Here is an 18563-nt window from a genome sequence, read left to right as displayed (position 1 = left end):
CAGCAAGGCTGCGCAGCAGAGCCAGCGCTACGCTGGGTTATCTGCTCGGATTAATCTTCTCATCTCCGTTATTTCATCACTCAGCTTAACTCGTGGTTGCCCCAGGACTATTTTGCATCCCACAAGGTACCCACACAAGGTGCTTAGCATAGCACTCTACATACACTCAACGGGTGCTCAGTATATGTATTGCACTCGGTCAGCTGAGAGCCCTCATTCCTGAAGCACTAAAAGGACTCTACCGAGCTAGGAAAACCTCTGGGTCAAGGAGTTATCATTTTCGGAAGTGATTTCATTCTCCAGTGTTGTTTATGCACGGAAAGGGCAAGGTAGAAACACCTCGGGAACATTCCCGTGCACTCCCATGCTTTATTCTAGTCATACCCACTTTTCTCACTGAACATCACATTTTAAGTCCTTTGGGGCTGCTGCTTCCCTGTCTCTCCCCAGGGAACCTGGAACCATGCCCCAGCACACACGAACTCTTTATATAGGCATAGTCTACTGTCTTGTGTTACACAAGGGTTTCTTCAAATATAGTCTTGGATAACTAGTTAGCACTTAGGATAGAGATCAATGTAAAGATCATACATCAAAATGAATGGATTAAATAGCTAGATACAGAAATGAAAATCAGAGAGCTAAAGCAGAATTAAATTCTTCTTTAAGTCACGGAAGCATAGGCAACATAGTGAGACCCCCATCTCTACCAAAAATTAAAAGAAATCAACTAGCGGAGTGTGGTGGTGCACACCTGTAGTCCCAGCTACTCAGGACGCTGAGGCAGGAGGATCACTTAAGCTCAGGAGTTTGAGGCTGCAATGAGCTATGATTGCACCACTGCACTCCAGCCTGGGCAACAGAGTAAGACCTTATCTCAAATAAATAAAATAAAATAAAATAAAATAAAATAAAGTTGTGGAGATAAGACAAGGAGAGGATTTTAAAAGAACACATGTAATAGGAGAAATTGACTTGATAAGATCTGAACTGTATAAAAGCGCTAAATTGTTTTAGATGACAGTATAACCAGAAATGTAAAACAGATTGAATAAATACAGTGCATATGAGAAAGGGTTAACATACAGCCCATGAAAAAAAATAAGACTATTTAGACAACTCGCAAAGGTAAATTGCAGAAGGGACATGAAATGGCATTTCCCAGCAGAAGAAATAATCAAGGAAAATAGACATAGGAAAATACATATTAAAATAAGAATCCTTTTTAAATTAGCAAAATAAAAAGTAGTAATATCAAATGCTGGCGAGAGTATGGTGAAATTCGTACTCACACGTTTCACTGGCTTCATTGTAAACTGGCACAAACCTGCTGGAACGCAGTTTTACTCTCACTTTCAAGAACCATAAAGGAGTCATCACTTTTGACTCAATTTTCCTACTACTAGAAAATCATCCTAGGAAGATCATTGAAAATACTAGGGAGAGAAATACTATATGCACTAAAAGTTCATAATAACATTTTAAGAGTGAAAAATGTAAGCAACCTAAATGTCCAATTATAGTTGGATGGCTAAACAAAACATGTTATTGCCACAGGATAGAATGTTATGCATCTTTAAAATTACAAGCATGCAGGCTGGATGCAGTGGCTCTCGCCTGTAGTCCCAGCTACTCCAGAAGCTGAAGTAGGAGGATCATTTGAGTCCAGGAGTTCAAGGCTGCAGTGAGCCATGATTGCACCATTGCGCTCCCGTCTGAGCAAGAGTGACACCCTGTCTCTTAAAAAAAAATTACAAACATGCAGACAAATTTGCCACATGGAATGTTTATTTGATTTGAAGTAAGAAAAAAATCAGGATACAAAAAGTACATATATGACAGGAACAGTATGTACGAATGTATGCATATGAGAAAAGATTGGAAGAAAACGTACCCTGATGGTAGCCTTTCTCGCATAATGTTCACATTATAATTTATTTTACCTGTACTTGTTGAAAAATTGTTTTTATTTTGTTAGCATCTTAAAGCATTTCATATGTATAAGTGATATAAATATATTTATATGGCACTAAGCTCATTGACCACACCAGAATGCCAGCACTTCTCTGATCGTTTGCTCTAATAACAGACTTTTCCTTGCTTTTCTGTAATATTTTCTGGTTTGTTTTATTCTCTTTAGTCAGAAGGAGAAAAAAATGAAGAAAAGATAAAGAATAAGCATTTCAAATGTCTCCTTTTCTTCTACCTTTTATTTTCTTTTTATTTGTATTATTTTCCTTGAACCGGAAAGAGAAATTACATGATTTGGCAATTTCTGATTAATACCACAATTACCCTGGATTACATCTTTGGGAAGGCTGGGAGGAGGTGCCAGAGGTTTATAGCTCAGTGACCAAACCCTCTGGTGATTCACTTCACAAAAGACAGCTCTTTATAAAAATGCATCACTCCAGTGCTAGCAAACACTGTCACTAGTTCACCTTTGCTCTTCTCTTTTAGGAAAATTGGCCTTTCAGTCATTGTACTCTCATTGCCCTTCCTTAGTAGGTGGTCCTGTGGGCTGCTGGTGGGGATGGAGAATAGAACGCTGAAGGCAGAATCCGCTGTGTTTGCCAGAAGTCAGCCACTGCGTGTCAGGCCCTGTTCTAGGCACTGGGATACAGCAGTGGACAAAAAACCATCCACACCTCCCGGAGCTCTCGTTTCAGCGGAGGAAGGCAGACAATAAACAAAATTTAGTAGTGTGTCAGAGGGTGGTACATTTTATGGCAGAATACAAAGCAGGGAATAGGGACCAGGTGTGGGGAGAGATGCATTTTTGAACAGGGAGGTCCAGCCAGGCTTCTGTGAAGGAGGTGAGAGAGGGAGCCCTTTGGATACCTGGAAGCAGCGGTCCAGGCTGCACCAACAGCAAATGCAAAAGCCCTGTGAAAGCCTGCCTGGCCACTCCAGAAACTGCAGGAGGCTCACGTGGCTGAAGCGGAGTGAGGAAGGGGTGGAGGCCAAGAGATGAGGTCAAAAAGGCGGTAAGAGCCAGGTCTTGCGGAGCCTCCTGGGCTACTTGCTTTTACTGGGCATGAGATGGAAAACACTGGAAGCCTTTGGGCTGAGGTATGACGTGATCTGACTCGAGTTTTTTATGAGATTGCTTTGGTCACTGTGTTAAGAACAGACTGAGAGGAGCAAGGAAGAAACAGGAAATGACAGCAATAATCCAGGATAGCTGGGATAGGGGCTTGGAAGATGTTGGGAATGCGGAGGCCGAGGCAAATTTGCCAGGAAGTTAAAGAGTTTAAGCTTCAGGGCACCTCACTTACACAGGCCCCTGTCATGACAGCTCAGAAGGGGCCGTAGCAATGTGTCCACATGGTGATATGTTTTAATAAAATTCACAAAAACAGGATATTTAAACCCTAAGCTGTGAAGGCCACTGTTTTTCACCCCAACATCCCCCAGTCTCTTCATATCTAGTGGTATTGCAATGGCTATGGACATTTGAGGAACCCAGCAAAGGAAAGTTTAATCAGATACGTTAATATAGTAGGGTATGTGGGTTTCAGGAACTCCTGTATACAGTCACGTTTGCTACACATTTTGTATGCCACCAGGAATATTCCAACTGCCCACTGTGCTAACTCACTCGACAACATCTATTGTACTAAGACATAAATATATCCTATACTGCCCTGCACCAGACATATATGTATCAAGGTGGTGGAGGGGAGCCCCAGAAGCAGTCTGTGAAAATCCTTCAAATCAACATACGTGCTAAGTTCTAAACAGGAGATTCATTTCTTGTTTGCATCTAGTCAAAACCAAATTATCTCCTGTTGGGAATGGAAGCAACAATACAACTTATACGATTACAAATTGCATTTTGAAAAACCCAGAGGGTTTTTTGGTTATCTGGAGTTGCATATTTGAAATTTTAACCGCTATTGGAAATGTGTTGTGAAACATTTGTTCATATATGAAGAGCACCATCCTTTTTCATCTCTAAATGTATGTGTGTGTTAAAGAACTGAAAAAAAAACCTATGTAATTAATGAAATGTAAGAAAGAGCTAAGGATAAACAATTAAAATCAATAGAAATGTGTCTGATATTAATAAACAACTTGTAACATTTCAGATTATACTAGAAGCATTGGTTTATTCAGAGAAAAAGATAAATGTCAAATGGAAGCAATGAACAGGATTTTGGGTTGTTTGATGATTCGATAATGAGGAAGGATGGATCATATAAACACAACAGGAAAATACTTACAATTGTTACTGCTCTCAGCTGAAATACTGACACTGATGAGGATAATACCAAGCTCATAATATGCGAACACAATGAGGACATTTATAACAAATTAGTTAATGAGTGTCATCAATTCTAAGAATATTTAAAATGAATCACTGGAAAAGAAAAATATGAAATACCCTGAAATGTTACAACTCATAAATTAAAAAAAGGTTTTTTCCAAATCTGACAATTGTTTTTGTCTGTTGTTGTTGTTGTTTTTGAGATGGAGTTTTGCTCTTGTTGCCCAGGCTGGAGTGCAATGTCGTGATCTCGGCTCACCACAACCTCCGCCTCGCGGGTTCAAGTGATTCTCCTGTCTCAGCCTCCCGAGTAGCTGGGATTACAGGCATGAGCCACCACACCCAGCTAATTTTGTATTTTTAGTAGAGACGGGGTTTCTCCATGTTGGTCAGGCTGGTCTCGAACTCGCAACCTCAGATGATCCGTCTGTCTCAGCCTCCCAAAGTGCTGGGATTACAGATGTGAGCCATAAGGGTCCATATTTTTATACGTGGTCATACCTAATAGTACAATCTAGAATCAATTGAAAAGCATAGAGAAGAAAAAGATTCTCCATAATCCAAGCATCCACACAGAGATAACTGCTAATATTTTATTGCATTCCCACTTTTTTTTTTTTTTTGAGACGGAGTTTCGCTCTGTCGCCCAGGCTGGAGTGCAGTGGCCAGATCTTAGCTCACTGCAAGCTCCGCCTCCCGGGTTCACGCCATTCTCCTGCCTCAGCCTCCCGAGTAGCTGGGACTACAGGCGCCCGCCACCTCGCTTGGCTAGTTTTTTGTATATTTTTTAGTAGAGATGGGGTTTCACCGTGTTAGCCAGGATGGTCTTGATCTCCTGACCTCGTGATCCGCCCATCTCGGCCTCCCAAAGTGCTGGGATTACAGGTGTGAGCCACCGCGCCCGGCCCCCACTTCTTTCTATGCAAGTATATACTACATATGTACTTATATGCATGAAAGCATACTCTAGGCCAGGCACAATGGCTCATGCCTGTAATCCCAGCACTTTGGGAGGCCGAGGCAGGTGGATCACCTGCAGTCGGGAGTTCGAGACCAGCTGACCAACATGGAGAAACCCCATCACTACTAAAAATACAAAATTAGCTTGTCATGGTGGCACGTGCCTATAATCCCAGCTACTCGGGAGGCTGAAGCAGGAGAATCGCTTGAACTGGGGAGGCAAAGATTATGGAGAGCTGAGATCGCGCCATTTTACTCCAGCCTGGGCAACAAGAGCGAAACTCCATCTCAATAAAAGAAAAGAAATCATACTCTAAGCTGCTTTTTCACTTAGTGTTATAGAGCATCTTTTCATGACAATAAATATACATGTCATTATTTTAAATACACAGTTTCCATAGCAGAGATATGTCATAGATGGTCTAAGTCCTTACTATTCTGTTTTTAATTTTTACATATGATGAAACATCATTGTTAATATCATTGTACTCACATATGTCTGCACTTGTCTGATTATGGCCTTAGGGGTTTTTAAGAAATTATTTTATTTATTTATTTATTTATTTGAGATGGAGTCTCGCTCTGTTGCCCAGGCTGGAGTGCAGTGGCACAACCTCTGCTCACTGCAACCTCTGCCTCCCAGGTTCAAGTGATTCTCCTGCCTCAGCCTCCCAAGTAGCTGGTACTACAGGCACCTGCCACCATGCCCAGCTAACTTTTGTATTTTTAGTAGACAGGGTTTCACCGTATTCACCAGGGAGATCTTGAACTCCTGACCTTGTGATCTGCCAGCCTTGGCCTCCCAAAGTGCTGGGATTTATTTTTTTGAAACGGAGTCTCACCCAGGCTGGTGTTCTGTGGCATGATTTTGGCTCACTGCAACCTCCACTGTCCTGGGTTCAAGCAATTCTCCTGTCTCAGCTGCCCGAGTAGCTGGGATCACAAGCACACGCTTTCACACCCGGCTAATTTTTGTATTTTTAGTAGAGACAGGGTTTGGACATGTTAGTGAGGCTGGTCTCGAACTACTGACCTCAAGGAATGCAACCTCTTCAGCCTCCCAAAGTGTTAGGATTACAGGAGTGAGCCACCACACCCAGGCAGGCATTAGGTTTAATCACTAGGAATAGAATTGCTGACAATAAGGAATATTTGTATTTTCAAGGTATTGGACACATATTACCAAATGGCCTTGGAATTAAGAGTCCTGCCAGCACTGTGTGAAAATCCTACTAATTAGGTAACATTTTTAGGTGGGCTACATTTCAAGATCAGAAGAACTCAACTTGTTTCTCAGATCACTTGTTGAATCTTGATGAAGAAGAAGAAAACAGGAACAGATAAATACACGATGGGGACCTCCCCACCCTCCGCCCCCATCCAACTTCCACAGGCAGTTCTACATTGACTCCCTGAGGCTGTGTCCCTGGAGCCCAGGATTTCCCAGGGGCCAGGCAACCCAGGCTGACTCTCTCAGTTCTGCAGCCTAAGCCAAAATGCATCACATTTGCTCCATCCAAACTTCTCATCTGGCAGGCTTCTCTCTCCCACTTTCACAGAGGAGAGACTACGAAGAAAGCAAGTCAAACCTGGGTGTTCATCTCACCTCTGCTAAAGAATGGGGGAGGGACTTGGGGGAGAACACTTAATCACATTAAGTCAGGTTATCCTCTTACTTCTATGCATTGCATTGGTTATGGAAAAGCATAAAGGAAAAAAGAAAAATCTGAAGGAGAAAAAAGTGGGTGCGGGGGGGAAGAAGACAGTAAAGAAGGTATTCATGGTGGGATGCCAGCAAGTGACTCTACCTGGGCCATAGAAAGTTCTGGAATAGAGACTGGGAAGTTTAAGTAACTGGTTCTCTGTTCTGGTGTTCTCCCTCTCTCTCTTTCCCTCTGACCCTCCCTCCCTCCCTCTCCTTCCCTTCTCTTCCTCTCCTTCCCTGTCCCCAAGGAGACCGACCTTTCTCCTGGGCCTCTCCTGGGATATCCCACTGACATCTCAGACTCAGCATGCTCATTAAGTTTATTATCAAACCAAATACGTTCCTCTTCATGCACCATCCCAGGGACCTGTGCCAATGCCTGCCCACCACCGGGGCAGAGGGCATGGCCACATTTTCTGCGGACCCCACACTCAGTCTCTATAGCTACAGCACCTACTCTGGGGCTGAGCCAGGTTTTGTGGGGCCTAAAGCTGATACTACTACGGGCCGCCTCTTTAAGAAAAATCATTGAAATCTAGATATTCAAGTCAAATGTTAAGTAGAATGAAAAAACAAATCTTATCAAAATATTGCAAATATAAAATTCCAGAAGATTGCATATTTTTCATTAATGGTTAACACACTCCACTGTGTCTGTTTTTGGCGGCGCACTCTTTGAACACCTCTTCACATAACAATGCTTTTGAAACTTATTTTTATAGCGAGAATAGAAAGATAACTCTTGGGATTAAAATTGTATTTTTGATATTCGAGATTACATAAATCATGTGATTGATTCTACCCAGAGAATCTCTGGTGCTGTTCACTCACCAAAATTCAGGAATTCTGATCAATGCTGTTTTCTATGATTGCCATCAAAGAGTATATGCAGGCCAGTCACAGTGCCTCACACCTATAATCTCAACACTTTGGGAGGTTGAGGCAGGAGGATTGCTTGAGCCCAGGAGTTCAGAGACCAGTCTGGGCAACAAAGTGAGACCACGTCTCCAAAAAAAAAAAAAAAAAAAAAAAAAAGTCAACAACTTACCCAGGTGTCGTGTGGCACACAGCTGTGGTCCCAGCTACACAGGAAGCTGAAGCAGGAGGATCACCTGAGCCCAGGAGGTCAAGGATGCAGTGAGCCGTGCTTGCACCATTGCACTCCAACTTGGGTGATAGAGCAAGACCCTGTCTAAAAATAAAATGTTTTTAAGTATATGCATTTATAATTGTATCAGCTAGATTGTCAAGTGTACCCCAGGCAACTGAGAACTTTTTTGCTATTTAGGCTTCCATGAGAACAGAAGCCTAGACCAGGCGGGGTGGCTCATGCCTGTAATTCCAGCACTATGGGAGGCCAAGGCAGGTGGATTACTTGAGGTCAGGAGCTCTAGCCCAGCCTGGTCAACATGGTAAAACCCCGTCTCTACTAAAAATACAAAAATTATCTGGGCATGGTGGCAGGTGCCTGTAACTCCAGCTACTCAGGAGGCCAAGGCAGGAGAGTTGCTTGAACCTGGGAGGCAAAGGTTGCAGTAAGCCGAGATCGTGTCACTGCACTCTAGCCTGGGCAACAGCGAGACTCCATCTTTAAAATAAAAAAAAAAACAAAAAAAACACAATCCTACATTTTTATGTAGCTATTGGAAGCCTCTGCCACCAGCTAACTTCCACGACATATTTCAAACCTCCACTGCCTGCTTACTTCTGGCTTTGGCACTGCATGACACGTTCGTGTCCAATCATCTCTGGCCCTACACCTCGACATCTCCATGCCAAGTAAGTTGGCTTGGTGTGTCAGTGTGTCCGGAATTGGTGGATTCTTAGTCTCACTGACTTGAAGAATGAAGCTGCGGACCCTTGCGGTGAGTGTTACAGTTCTGAAAGACGGTGTGTCTGCAGTTTGTTCCTTCAAATGTTCCAATGTGTCTGGAGCTTTTTCCTTCTGGTGGGTTCGTGGTCTCGATCACTTCAGGAGTGAAGCTGCACACCCTCGAGATGAGTCTTACAACTTAGAAAGGCGATGTTGACCCAAAGAGTGAGCAGCTACAAAATCTATTGCAAACAGCAAAACAATAAGTATCCCACGCCGTGGAAGGGAACTGGAGCCGGTAGCCACTGCTGGCTCGGGCAGCTTGCTTTTATTCCCTTATCTTGCCCTACCCACATCCTGCTGATTGGTCCACTTTACAGAGAGGTGATTGGTCCGTTTTGACAGAGTGCTGATTGGTGCGCTTACAATCCTTGAGCTAGACACACAGTCACAGAGTGCTAGTTAGCTAGATACAGACTTAGCTAGATACAGAGTACCAATTGGTGTATTTACAAACCCTGAGCTAGACACAGAGTGCTGATTGGTGCATTTACAATCCTTGAGCTAGACACAGAGTCACAGAGTGCTAGTCCTCCAAGTCTCCACTAGGTTAGCTAGATACAGAGTACCAATTGGTGTATTCACAAACCCTGAGCTAGACACAGAGTGCTGATTGGTGCATTTACAAACCCTGAGCTAGACACAGAGTGCTGATTGGTGCACAGACAATCCTCCGGCTAGATATAAAAGGTCTCCAAGTCCCCATCAGGTTCAGGAGCCCAGCTGGCTTCACCCAGTGGCTCCTGCACTGGAGCTGCAGGCGGAGTTGCCCGCCAGTCCTGAGTGGCACCTACATTCCTCAGCCCTTGGGCTATCGATGGGACCAGGCGCCACGGATCAGGGGGCGGCGCCCGTCAGGGAGGCTCTGGCCGCGTGGGAGCCCACCAGAGGGGGAGGAGCTCAGATTTGGCGGGCTGCGGGTCCCGAGCCCTGCCCCGCTGGGAGGCAGCTAAACCCAGCGAGAATTTGAGTGTCGCACCCGGGCCAGCAGCTGCGGAAAGCCCCTCACTGCCCTGGGCCAGCGGCACCGGCTGACGGCTCCGTGTGCGGGGTCCGCGGAGCCCGCGCTCGCGGGAACTCGCACTGGCCCGCGAGCGCGGCGCGCAGCCCCAGTTCCCACCCGCGCCTCTCCCTCCACACCTACCTGTAAGCAGAGGGAGGCGGCTCCGGCCTCAACCAGCCCAGAGAGGGGTTCCCACGGTGCCCTGGCGGGCCGAAGGGCTCCTAAACCGCCGCCAGAGTGGATGCTGAGGCCGAGGAGGCGCTGAGAGTGAGGGCTGCTAGCACATTGTCACTTCTCATTAGGAGTATGTATCCTGGAAGCTTCGCTTTCACCAGTATCCTAGCAATAGCAACTCTACTCCCAAGTGAAACCCAAACTCACTGCATACCAATTCAACTCCCCTTCACTCTCTCAAAAACGCCCATGGCCACCCATGCCACCTGCCCAGAAAGAATATACGTCAAAAGGAAAGCTGGAGTGGAAAGAGACAGCAGTCTTAATTCGTTGTAGTCAAAGTATCGTTCTTTTGCAAATTTTGCAAAAAAAAATTTTGTCCCAGGGCCTGGGAAGTGGCTTTAAGTGATGGATAGGCTGAAGCTTAAACATTAGTAGCTTCACAGTGAGTCCATCTTCACTTCTATCTTCACAACATCTGTATTCCTCTTCCTTTCATCTCCTTCCTTCCTTCCTTCCCTCCCTCCCTCCCTCCCTCCCTCCCTCCTTCCTTCCTTCCTTCCTTCCTTCCTTCCTTCCTTCCTTCCTTCCTTCCTTCCTTCCTTCCTTCCTTCCTCCTTTCATCTGGGCCACAGCAACAGCCCTGTGACAGGCCTTCCTTCTGCTCTCAAGGGCCTCTGGACCATCCCAAATTTGTCAAGTGACTCCAGAGTTTAAAACCTTTCCATGGCTCGCCCTTTGTCGCCAGGATGTAGCCCAGCAGCTCTGCTTGGCCTCCAAGGCTTTCTTTTAGAGACTTTCCCTTCCCCTGACTCGCCTCACCCTCATGCTCATGAAATAGAACGACTGCTTGGGAACCTCCAGACCACACCAAGATGTCTCTACTCTCTATGGCTTTTGTTTTTCTCGGTCCCTCTTCTTTTCTCTGCGCTTATCCCTTCCCCACCCCTAACTCAGTCGGCTTCATGAACATGTACTCCTCTTTCAAGAAGAAGTAGCTTCAACATTTCTCCCTCCAGAAAGCTTTTCCTTGACAATCAGGTAGAATTAGCCACATATTTCTTTTTTCCACTACTCTACTTTGTTGTAAAGTTTTAAAGTTTTTGTTTTTATTTAATAAGAAATATATGTGAAGGAAACAAGTACAGAAAACATTTTTTAAAAATAAATATATTAATGCATTCCCAGAATAAAATGGAATTTATTACAGATAAATTGAAAGTGATCAGCACTTTTGTTTCTTTTTTTGAGATGGAGCCTCACTCTGTTGCCCAGGCTGGAGTGCAGTGGTGCAATCTCAGCTCACTGCAACCTCTGCCTCCCGGGTTCAAGCGATTCTCATGCCTCAACCTTCTGAGTAGCTGGGACTACAGGCGCCCGCCACCAAGCCCGGCTAAATTTTTGTATTTCTAGTAGAAACGGGGTTTCACCATATTGGCCAGGCTGGTCTCGAACTCCTGGCCTCAAGGGATTCGCCTGCCTCGGCCTCCCAAAGTGCTGGGATTACAGGGGTGAGCCATCGTGCCCAGCTATGATCATCACTTTCAATCCTGGTCATTAATTTGGTGTGCATCCTTCCAGATTTTATATTTTTTATTTATACACACACACACACACACTCACACACACTCCTCATTTACAAATCTGTCTCCTCCTCCCAGATTACAAACCATATGTGGAAAAAGCAATGTCTTCATTAAGCTGGCCCCTCCCAACCCAGTGCTAGCTGTGGTAATAACCAGCACTAGAAATGATGGCATTGAAGCACAGACAATTTAAGAAACTTGCCCAGGTTACCCAGAGAAGTGACTGGGCTGAGATTCAAACTCAGGCAGAGCATGCACTTAATAAAGTTTTAATTGGTCAGTAATGAATACATAGTCATGTTGCAGTAAATAACATTTGGATTAGTAGAAGAGTTACCCCAAAAAGAGGTTCAGCACATACTATCAAAGTACACATGAGAATGTTTAATGATTTCTACATGCATCATGGTGGCATACTTCATTCAAAAATTAAGAAATTATCATTATATTGTTTTTGAGACAGAGTCTTGCTCTGTCGCCCAGGCTAGAGTGCAGTGGTGGGATCTCGGCTCACTGCAGCCCCTGCCTCCCAGGTTCAAGTGATTCTTGTACCTCAGCCTCCTGAGTTGCTGGGATTACAGGGGCATGCCACCACACCTGGCTAATTTTTGTATTTTTGGTAGAGACGGGGTTTTGCCATGTTGGCCAGGCTGGTCTCGAATTCCTGGCCTCAAGAGATCCACCCTCTTAGGCCTCCCAAGGTGCTGGGATTACAGGCATGAGCCACCGCACCCAGCAATAACTTATTTGTTCTTATTTCCCCCAATTTTGTTTCTAAGGGAGAGGTGCCTAGCAAAAACGTGTTTTTGCTAAAGTCATGCAATGCTGGTTTCTACTGAAGCCCTAAATGATGTCACACCATAGGAATTATAGTAGTGTAGTATCTGAAGAGGTTGCTCATTATTCTGTTTTAAACTATGAATAAGATACGTGTCATTTGTGATGTACTTAAAAAAATAATTTCACTCATTTCCAGTAGGACCTACTACCACCTACAACTAATTTGCATTTCCTTGGATCCATTTCCAACTTCTTGTGCCTGGCACAGAGCTGAGTTCACAATTCTGGTCACACATCTGCTGAATGAATAAAACCACGAATGACTTCTACCGGCAGCAGATTTTCTTAGAAAGACACTAACAACTTTGGTGGTCCTCCTAACACTCAAAGTGGATGACTGGGGCTGTTTTAAGAAATCTCTTTTCTTTCTTAACAATAGCCCGTGCTCTTTGATAGTTTAGGGCAGAAAGAGCCTTAGGCCAGTGGTTCATGCTTGTAATCCCAGCACTTGGAGAGGCTCAGGCAGGAGAATTGCTTAAGCCCAGTAGTTTGTGATCAGCCATGCAACATGGTGAGACCCCATCTCTACAAAAAATTGGCACACACCTGTAGTCTCTGCTACTTGGGAGGCTGAGGCAGGAGATCGCTTGAGCCCAGGAGTTGGAGGAAATGATCACGCCACTGCACTCCAGCCTGGGCAACAGAGACTCTGTCTCAGGAAAAAAAAAAAATTAGCATCTCAGTCTTCTTTTCAAAAAAAGCAGAGCCAGTTTGTTATTTCCCTCTAATAGACCTCATGTAGGCAAAATTGAATTAACCTTTATCCTTGGTTCCTGATACTCTGACATCGTTGTTTCATGAATGTACTTCTTGTGTTTATTTATTACTCATTTGCTTGTTAATAATATAACAGACATCTCTAAACCCATCACCTAATCCAAGAATCAGAACACCGACAATCCCTTTTATTTACCTCTGTTCTCTTCACTATTCCAGCGCCTTTTCCCCCATCTGACTATCCTAAATTTTGTGTTTATACTTTTGTCACTTTTTAAAAATTAAACTTTTTTATTTTGACAAATTTGTAGATTCTCTTGCACTGAAATCCCACATGCCCTATACTCAGTTTCCCCCAATGGTAAAATCTTGCAAACCTGTGTTCCGTATGACATCACAATCAGAAAGGATATTGACATTGATACAACCGAGACACAAAACGTTTCCATCACCACAAGGATCTCTCCTGTTGCCCTTTCTTAGTCACAACCGCTTCCTGCTCATGCTTTGCCTACCCGCTCCTTTACCCCTGGTGACCACAAATCTGTTCTCCATTTCTGTAATTTTGTCATTCAAGAACATGATACAAATGTAATCCTACAACACATAACCTTTTGAGATTGGCTTTTCTTCACAATTCTCTGAAGATTTCACGGAAGTTGTTGCCTATATCAATAGTTTGCTCCTTTTTTGTTGCTGAGTAGTATTCCATATGTGGCATGGATATACCACAATTTGTTTAACCTTGTCAAGGACATCTGGGCTGTTTCCTAGTCCTTGGCTATTACAAATAAAACTGCTATAAACAAGTGTATCTGGGCATGGTGGCTCATGTTTGTAAGTCCCAGCACTCTGGGAGGCCAAGGTAGGAAGATTTCATGAGCTCAGGAGCTCTAGATCAGCCTGGACAATATAGTGAGACCTTGTCTCTACTAAATAAATAAAGAAATTAGCCAAGCATGCTGGTGCGTGTCTGTAGACCCTACTCAGGAGGCTGAGGCAGGAGGATTGCTTGATCCTAGGAGGTGGAGGTTTCAGTGAGCCATGATCATACCACTGCACTTCAGCCTGGGCAACACAGTGAAACTCTGTCCCGAAAAAAATTTGTGTACAGAGTTTTGTGTAAACATAAGTCTTCATTTCTCTGGGATAAATGCCCAAGAGTGCAACTGCTGGGACACTTGTTAGTTGAACATTTAGTTTTCTAAGAAACTGCCAATGTGTTTTCCAGAGTGGCTGTATATTTTTAATTCCCACCAGCAATATGTGAGTGATACAATTTCTCTACATGCTCTTCAGCATTTGATATTGTCATGATTTTTTATTTTATTCATTCTGATAGGTGTGTAATAACATCTTACTATGGTTCTAAATTGCATTTTCCTATTGACTACTAATGTTGAACATCTTTTCATGTGTTTATTTGCCATCCATATATGCTCTTTTGTGAAATGTTTATGTTTGTTGTGCATTTTATAATTATGTTGCTTGCTGTTTTGCAGTTTAGAGTTCTGAGAGGCTTGCTTTTTTCAAGGTCTCATTCTTTTGCCCAGGCTGGAGTGCAGTGGTGCAATCACGGCTTGCTGTAGCCTCAGTCTCCTGGGCTTATGTGATCCTCCCACCTCAGCTTCCCAAGTAGCTGGGACTATAGCTGTGTGCCACCACTCCTGGCTAATTTTGTTTTGGTTTGTTTTACTTCTTGTAGAGATAGAGTCTCACTATTTGAACTCCTGGGTTCAAATAATCCTCCCGCCTTGGCCTCCCAAAGTGCTGGGATTACAGGCATGAGCCACCATGCCTAGCCAAGAGTTCTTTATATATTCAAGATACTAATCCTTTGTCAGATATATGGTTTGCAAATATTTTCTCCCACTTTATAGCTTATCGTTTCACCCTTTTAACAACATCTTTCAAAAAGCAAACTCTCTAATTTTAAAGAATCCCATTTATCAATTTTTAAAAATGAATGATGTTTTTGGTGTCAAGTTTAAGAACTCTTTGCTTAGCCCTAGATCCTGAAGATTTTCTCCATTTTTTCTAAATGTTTCGGTTATACATTTGATATTTAATTGTGTGACCCATGTTAATTTTTCCATAAAGCATGAGACTTAGGTGGATGTTCCTTACTGTTTTGTTTTGTTTTTTTTGTTTTGTTTTGTTTTGAGACAGGGTCTCACTCTGTTGCCCAGGCTGGAGTGCAATGGTCTGATTTAGGCTCAAACTGCAACCTCCGCCTCTTGGGTTCAAGAAATTCTCATGCCTCAGCCTCCCAAGTAGCTGGGATTACAAGAATGCACCACCACACATGGCTAATTTTTTTTTTTTTTAGTAGAAACGGGGTTTTGCCATTTTGGCCAGGCTGGTCTTGAACTCCTAACCTCAAGGAATCTACCTGCCTCAGTCTCCCAAAGTGCTGGAATTACAGGCATGAGCCACCACACCTGGCCAGTTGTTTGTTTCTTTTACCCATAGATGCTTAATTGTTCTAGTACCATTTGTTGAAAAGACTTATCTTTCCTCCTTGAATTGCTTTTGCCCCATTGACAAAACTCAGCTGGCCATATTTGTGTGAGTCTACTGGGTTCTCTATTCTGTGTGTTCTTGATCTGTGTGTCTACCTCTCTGCCAATATCCCACAGTCTTCATTATTATAGCTATATAAGAAGTCTTGAAATTGGATAGACTGATTCCCTCTACTTTCTTCTTTTTCAAGGTTGTTTTAGCTATTCTAATTCCTTTGCCTTTCCATATACATTTTAAAATAATCTTGTGTGTATATATTTTGGGATTTTACTTACTGGGATTTTGATAGAAATTACTTTAAACATGTGTCTAAATCTGGAGCAAATTGGCCAGATTGAGTCTTCCATCCATGGACATGTTGTGTCTCTTCTTTATTTATATCTTAGACATCCTTCATCAATGTTTTGTAGCTTTCAGCATGTTAAGTCCTATACATGTTTTGTTAGATTTACACCCAACCACTTTTTGTTGAGTGATTGCAAATGGTATTGTATTTTTATTTCTGTGTCCACATGTTCATTGCTAGTATAGAGAGATACAACTGATTTTTGTAGGTGTATCTTATGTCCTGTGACCTTGCTAAACTCATTTGTAAGTTCTAGGAGTTTTTGGTGCATTCCTTGGGATTTTCTGTATAGCCAATCATGTCTTCTGCAAATAGGACAGTTTCAGTTCTTCCTTTCTGATCTATATACTTTTTCTTTTATTTTCTTTCCTTATTTCACCAACTAGAAATTCCAGCACTATGTTGTATAAAACTTCTGAGAGTGGACATTTTTGCCTTGTTCCCGATCTTTTAGACGGGAAAGCATTCCATCTGTTATCATTAAGTATAATAATATTAGCTGTGGGGGTTTTTGTAGCTGTCCTTTATCAAATTGAGGAAGTTCCCCCTGTATTCCTACTTTTCTGGGAATTTTTATCATGAATCATTGTTGATTTTGTTTTCAAATGCTTTTTCTGTATCAATTGATATGATCATGTGATTTTTCCTCTCTAGCCTATTAATATGGTAGATTACACTGATTTTAAAAAATCGAACCAGACTTCCATTGCTGGAATAAACTCTGCTTGGTTATAAATTGTTTTTCTGTTTTATTTTTTTTTGAGATGGAGTTTCGCTCTTGTTGCCCAGGTTGGAGTACAATGGTGCAATCTCGGCTCACTGCAACCTCTGCCTCTCAAGTTCAAGCGATTCTCCGGCCTCAGCCTCCCGAGTAGCTGGGATTTCAGGCATGCGCCACCATGCCTGGCTAATTTTGTATTTTGTTTTTAGTAGAGATGGGATTTCTCCATGTTGGTCAGGTTGGTCTCGAACTCCCAACCTCAGGTGATCCACCCACCTCCGCCTCCCAAAGTGCTGGGATTACAGTGTGAGCCACCACACCCGGCCAGTTTTTTTTTTTTTTAATATATATGTACTGCTGAATTCTATATATTGCCCAAATCCTTTAGCTGTAATAGGACTATTAAAATTATTTCATATTAGGTGAGTAGTGATAGTTTGTGTTTTTCAAGGAATTGGTCCATTTGATCTAAGGTGTCAAATCTATGTGTGTTTCATTGTCCTTAGTATTCTTTTATCATCCTTTTCTTATCTGCAAGTTCTCTAGTGATAGTCCCTGTTTCATTGTTGATATTAGTGTCCTTTGTCTTCTTTTTTTCCTTGTTGATCTTGTTAGAGGTTTCATTGATCTTTTCAAAGAATCAACTCTTTGTTTCAGTGGTTTGCTTTATTTATTTATTTTTTACCAACGTCATTGCTTTCTGCTTTTAACATGATTTTCTTATTTCTACTTGCTTTGGGCTTATTTTGCTCTTCTTTTTCTAAGTTCTTATGGTGAACGTTTTGAAACATTTTGTGCTATAAATTTCCCTCCTGGCACTGCTGTAGCACAAATTTTGATATATTGTGCTTTCATTTCCATTTACTTTAAGGTATTTTATAAGAAGTTTCGCCGGGCGCGGTGGCTCAAGCCTGTAATCCCAGCACTTTGGGAGGCCGAGGCGGACGGATCACGAGGTCAGGAGATCGAGACCATCCTGGCTAACACGGTGAAACCCCGTCTCTACTAAAAAATACAAAAAACTAGCCGGGCGAGGTGGCACATGCTACTCGGGAGGCTGAGGCAGGAGAATGGCGTAAACCCGGGAAGCAGAGCTTGCAGTGAGCTGAGATCTGGCCACTGCACTCCAGCCTGGGCAGCAGAGCGAGACTCCGCCTCAAAAAAAAAAAAAAAAAAAAAAAAAGAAGTTTCTTTTGAAACTTCCTATTTGACCCATGGATTATTTAGAAGAGTGTTACCTTGTTATCCTCTTACCTTTCTGTTATTGATTTCTAGTTTCATCCCATTGTGGTCAGAGAATACACTCAGTATGATTCTAATTCTTTTAATTTGTTGAGGTTTGTTTTATGGCCCAGGATATAGTCTATTTTGGTATATATTTCACGGGTACTTGAAATGAATGTGTATTCTTCTGTCATTGGGTGTTCTATAAATATAGATTTGATCCTGTTTGTTGATGATGTTGCTGAGATCTATAGACTTGCTGGTTTTTTTGTTTAGTGGTTCTATCAACCATTGTCAGATTTCTTCATTTTTGCCCATCTAGGAAGTATAAAATCTTATCTTATTGTGATCTTAATTTGCATTTCCTTGAGTTCTGGTGAGATTGGTTATCAAATTATATTTTTATCCCTAATTGTACTTTTAAAAATATATCATTGATACTTTACCAATGATACGAGGTTAATGCAAAAGTAATTGCGGTTTTTGCCATGAAAGTAATGGCAAAAGCCACATTACTTTGTACCAACCTAATAATTATTCAGATTTATTGCTTTATTTTTCCTTATTTTTTTCCTGTTTTTGTTTTGTTTTTGTTTTGTTTTTACATATGTAGTGACCTCT

This window comes from Papio anubis, chromosome 1, assembly GCF_008728515.1.
Source record: "Papio anubis isolate 15944 chromosome 1, Panubis1.0, whole genome shotgun sequence".
Classification (NCBI taxonomy): domain Eukaryota; kingdom Metazoa; phylum Chordata; class Mammalia; order Primates; family Cercopithecidae; genus Papio; species Papio anubis.
Note: the sequence above shows the minus strand (reverse complement) of the source record.